This window comes from Limulus polyphemus, unplaced genomic scaffold (assembly GCF_000517525.1).
Source record: "Limulus polyphemus unplaced genomic scaffold, Limulus_polyphemus-2.1.2 Scaffold2487, whole genome shotgun sequence".
Taxonomy (NCBI): domain Eukaryota; kingdom Metazoa; phylum Arthropoda; class Merostomata; order Xiphosura; family Limulidae; genus Limulus; species Limulus polyphemus.
In genome coordinates, this window is record NW_013668097.1 from 1,343 (window position 1) to 6,612 (window position 5,270).

The 5,270-nt window shown below is 34.2% G+C and overlaps 1 protein-coding gene across 2 annotated transcripts in view; it reads left to right on the forward strand.

Moving 5' to 3' along the window:
- Positions 1 to 732: 732 nt before the first annotated feature.
- LOC106467096 (phosphatidate phosphatase LPIN2-like) overlaps positions 733 to 5,270 on the forward strand; it is an 89,272-nt gene continuing 84,734 nt past the window's right edge. The window contains exon 1 of one of the 2 annotated variants that reach the window (XM_013927414.2): positions 733 to 1,097. The gene's annotated coding sequence lies outside the window, so the exon portion shown is untranslated. The remainder of the gene's footprint in view (positions 1,098 to 5,270) is intronic. The other variant, XM_013927416.2, reaches the window with a different exon arrangement.

Below are 5,270 nucleotides of genomic sequence, written 5' to 3' on the forward strand. Positions count from 1 at the left end.
TGAAGGAAATGAGCAAATTAATGAAAAGTATGAAAAACATTTGTAATTTGCTTGATTGTTAGCACAAAAGGTTGGTTTGATCTTGTTGTTGTAAAGAGCAAAGCTACCTAAGGACCATCTATGATCTGCCTACCACAGATATCGAAACCAGAATTTTAGTGTCGTGAGCCTGCAGACTTCCGCTGAGCCACTGGGGCAGTACAAAAGCTAGGCTAATTTGTAAGAACATTATTTTTAATTAGCTGCACTCACTATCGGATTGATTCTTAATTCTGATCTATGTTGGTAGTTAGCTTGTTCTGATCGGAAGTTATTATTAACTAATAGCTGGAGTACTCGTCCCCTAGACGGAAGTTATGTAAATTCATGATTAATGAAATGTTATCTCAGGACATGAAAAGTTGCTTCTTTTATATATAATTGTAAAAAACGCCCACAAAAACAGCAAAACACAAAATGTGAAACCGCAACTTTGCATACAGTAAACAATAGACAGTACTATTATATTTATGTAGAGTTGAAAGACACTGTGATAGAATGAAAAATATTCGTTAAAAAAGTTTAGAATTTTTAACAGAACGTATTCTTGCAACGTTGCACGAAGTATTCTGTGAAATACATGAGTGACGCTTCACTCATGAAATTATCTATGAATAAGGAGAAAAGTAAAAATTCCATGAGAGGGCGCAATCAGAGAATATGTAATATAAGTTTAAACAATTTTGGTAGTTTAGAGTAAGCTGTACTCTGTGTTCTTTTGTGTGTTATTGTGTTAGTGCTACGAGTAACAGATAGTCTGGATTTTAGAATATGTTTTTGTTTTTTTCTTCTCAATTTTAATGTTATCCTTTGACAATTACCATTATCCAAATAAAAATTAAGGCTTTTCAACTTTAATCATAAAAGTTTGTGTTAAAAGGTATAAAAAATAGTGTTAATTGGCAGTATTTTGACAGTTTAGGTGTAAATTGCAGCTAAAACTAAGTTGAAACAAAACAAGTACACAGGATGACAGCACTCAGCAGCTGATGTCATGGTGATGTAATACCACAACATAAAGTAAAGGCCAGATTATCGGAGATTAGTGTCATGATAAGGTGAGTAAAAGAATGATATTCTATAATTAGAATAAACGGTTAGTTTTAAATGTTACTAATAGTAACACTTAGTAATAGTACTAAAACCAGCAATAGTACTATTGACAGTATTGTATTTATTTTATATACCTTGTAATTTATAATCAAATTGGAGATTTTATACTTATTTAGTTATTATAATAAGTCTATTTTTTAAAAAAAAACTATAACTTATAAGTTTAATAAAAACTAAGGAACTACTGAGGCACAAATTTATAGGAAAATCAAATAACGAAATAAATTTTTCTTAGAAAAGGTCATGACTGTAGGTTTCGTAAGGTTAGACTTGATAGTATTCAAGCCTTCATGTGGCATCAGACATTACAAATCTTATCAGTATTATTTGATCTAGAATATGAAAGAATAAAGTCACATAGGTCGTTTATCCAGGTTACTGAAAAAATAGATAAGAATTTCGTTCCAGATTTCGCTAAATTTGTCTTGTGCATGTTCAAGAGGTGTGTATTGATTCCATTGCTTTGCCAAATGTAAATATAATATGTGTATATATATATTTTATAAATAATGATAAAATAGTGAATGGTGTTGTAGCACTGTATTGCTATTGTGATGATGACTGGCTTTTGGTAGTCTAAACATGTTGATTGTTTTTTGTTTGATTATGTATGAATTTATTTACTTTTAAGTCATTGTAGAAGTGTAAGTTTTTAATTAGGTTATTCAAATTTTTAGCAATTTTGAACATATGAATCGCATTTCAACTCTAATTCTAGGCTTAACCAAAAAAAAATGCTGAAGCCAATTCTTATACTAACTAAGTTATAGACCTAGTTAACCAGGTATTATTTGATAGCCATTGGCCAGATCTCTTCCCAAGGCTTCAGGCTTTATAAACAATCACATACAATAATTTTTCTATTCTTATGTCATAGTTTTATAAAAAAAAGTTGTACTGCAGTTAGAACAAAATGTAAGGTACTGTATATGATTAATGTGTATGCTTCTATTTTATTACTATAGAAAAATAATGTGGAATAATACAAAATGTTCAGGTTGCTTATGTTCAAAAGTTATCAACCAGTATGTAATAGCAAATCACTCACTAATAAACCATATAAATTCTAAGAACCTTATAGTGAAAGCAAGGAAGAATATGCTATATCGTGTCAACTACACTACACCTGCTATTTCCAGTGTCAATTAGGCCTTTTGCCAAATAACAGGGGTCATCAGGCTAGCTGGAATATGACAGAAGACTTCGTGGCTAAGACTTGTTTATATTATCATCTTCCGTGAACAATAACTGCTATAGTGTGAACTAAGCTACTGTCATAAATATAAATTTTTTCATCTTCTTAAGAGTTTAAGAAAAGTTGTAGTTGTGACAGAGAAAAACAATTTTAAAACAAGCCTGAAACTGATTTCTGTCATGATTTTTATATTTATCTTTTTAAGACTTCGTCTTCTTTGCAAACCTTAAAAGAAACTGTATACCCCCCCCAATATTAACAATACTTCTCAATCAGATTCAAACAAATGATTCATGTATGCTTTATCCCAAATTCTACTTTTTAGAGAAGTGAAACAATTTAAGTTAAATTTAAGATTAGGTCAATGAAATAGAGGTTAGCCTGGAAGACTGTTGTTTTCACTATCTATCTATCTATATATATATATATATAAAGCTCATATGATGCTTCATTGTGTGGTTTTATCAAACAGATTGTGCCAAAGGGACAATATGAAACAACTGATGCTTTGAAACAAAAAATGTTGAAAGTCTTGCAAAGGTCACCCCTAATATGCTAAGGAGATATACCAACCTATGTTAGGAAAATAAAGGCTAACAGACACATTTTGGTTTACCAATCAAACCTTTTGTTAGTCTCTGTTGATATGCAATAAATTATTTCTTTCATGTACACTATCTCTATTTGATTTGATGAAACAAGAGATAATATTATTTGCTAAATATATATATATTACATTACCTCTTCTCACAAAAATAGCTATTCTTGTTCAGTCCTGCCATCTATATGCAAAAATGAATTGTGCATGCTACAAGCCTCGAGCTCCCACATACCTTACAATCAACTGGTTCAAATGTGTCTTGCATATAAATCATCATGTGACAACCCTCCACCAATAAGAGAGCAACACTCTCCTGATGCATGGGACTCCCTCTATTTGAGTCTATTGAACTGTCGCTTCTCGTTTGACAGTCCTTGTGTCAAGATGTTTTTGTAGTGCTCTTCAGTTGTGTTATTATCTCTTTACCAGCCCTTACCTTTTCCTACCTCCATGGATTCCTCATCCCGTCATTTTAATTGATACAGATGGGCACATCACCAACAGTATCAGTTACTACCCATTGAGTTTGGTCAAATGGGGGCTTGCTTGACTGATTTAGTTCCCCTTTGGTGACTTTTAACCACAGATCCATGGGTTATTCGAGTATTTTCCTAGGGACTTGTCGTATATTTTCTTTCCCCTCCTCCATTGTCTCAGATACCTGTTTCTTTTCCATTGCTTCAGAATCCTACGACCAGTCAAAGTCTGTTCGAGTGGTACAAGATCTTTTCTCTTCTCCCAGCAGGCTTTGGAACCTTTCAATCATCCTTCTCCAGGTTTTTATTCTAGGCTGTTTGTGGTACCCAAGAAAACCAGCGACTGGTGGCCTGTGAATGATTTGTCCCACCTCAGTCAAATTTTGGTTCTACCCCAATTGACCACGGAGTCTTTTTTCATCCTCAGGTGGGCTTTTTCTTCAAGTTTGTGGATGACCAAGGTAGTTTATCAATTTTGTATCCTGACCTTCGGGCTTCCTTTGGCCCCATATGTTTTTTGTCAGATGATCGAGGCTTTTGTCTGACATTTGCATGCTCGGGGGTTGTGCTTCCATCATTGCATGGATGACTGGCTTCTGTTAGCTTGTTCTGAACAGGAGGCTGCCCATCACACTCATCTGCTGCTGAAATTGGAGAAGTCAATCCTTATACCTACCCAATATTTTGTCCATTTGGGTGTCTTTTTCAACACTCAACTCAGTTGGGCCCAACATTCTCCTCTTAAACTTCGTCTGATGGAGTTTTAAGTTCTCCATGCCCTTACTGGTCCCTCACCTACAGCTCACGAGGTTCTATTGCTTTTGAGGATGTGGTCTTTCATGGAAGCCCTTATCCCCTTGGGTCGAGCTCAGATGAGGTCTCTTAGTGAGCTCTGCATGACTAATGGAATTTTGTACAGGTTACACTGGAGGCTCCTATTTCCTTTCCTCCTTCCCTTGTAGTAGGGGGTTTCAGTGATATTTAAATAATGAAAATAACAAAAACATACACACACCATTGGATTCCACAGTCACAAATTATAGATTTACACTGCAAGTTCTATTATTTAGTTCATAATTAATGAAAAACAATTAAAAATCCTACCTGTAAATCAACATTTTGCTCCATGCTACCTTTCCACTGGAACAATGTTAACAAAATGTCAGTGATTTATTATCACTTTACGTGGTAACCTGATACTGCATAACAACCATGCCAAGGCATGATAAAATGTAGTCTCATTAACGTCCATCCATTTCAAACTCATACACATGTATTCATATTATATGGATAAATAAAATTGTCAATAATCAAATGTTAATAATGAAGTATGAGCTTACCTATGTACCTATGAAAGAATAGGTGAGATTTTGTAATCACACTGGTTGTAAACTTGAAATACCATGATTGACATGTACTTATCAGTAGTAACCTCTATCCATTCTACATCATGTTATGATGTAATTGATACGTTGTTGGTAGCCACACCCAACAATATGATGTATAGCAAACTGTTGCCAGGACATATAGGCTGTCTACAATCCCCATTTATCATGTTTTGACATGCTGTCTGTTTGAATTGGCAGACATATCTATGTATCAGTTTATTCATTATGTAGTCTGCTTGTTTCTATCAATTCAAAGACTAAAAATAATTGTAAATGGTTTTAAAGTTTTATTTGTGTTTTCAAATAGTAAATACTTCTGGATGCAATGAAACCGGTCACACCAAATTATAGCATGTAAAGAGCTGTCGTTTGATGTATCACTGATCCCTATGGGGAACTTGTTCTCCCACGGTGGCCACTAGAGGCGCTACGAGTCCCGGGCCAACAAACCTTTGCGC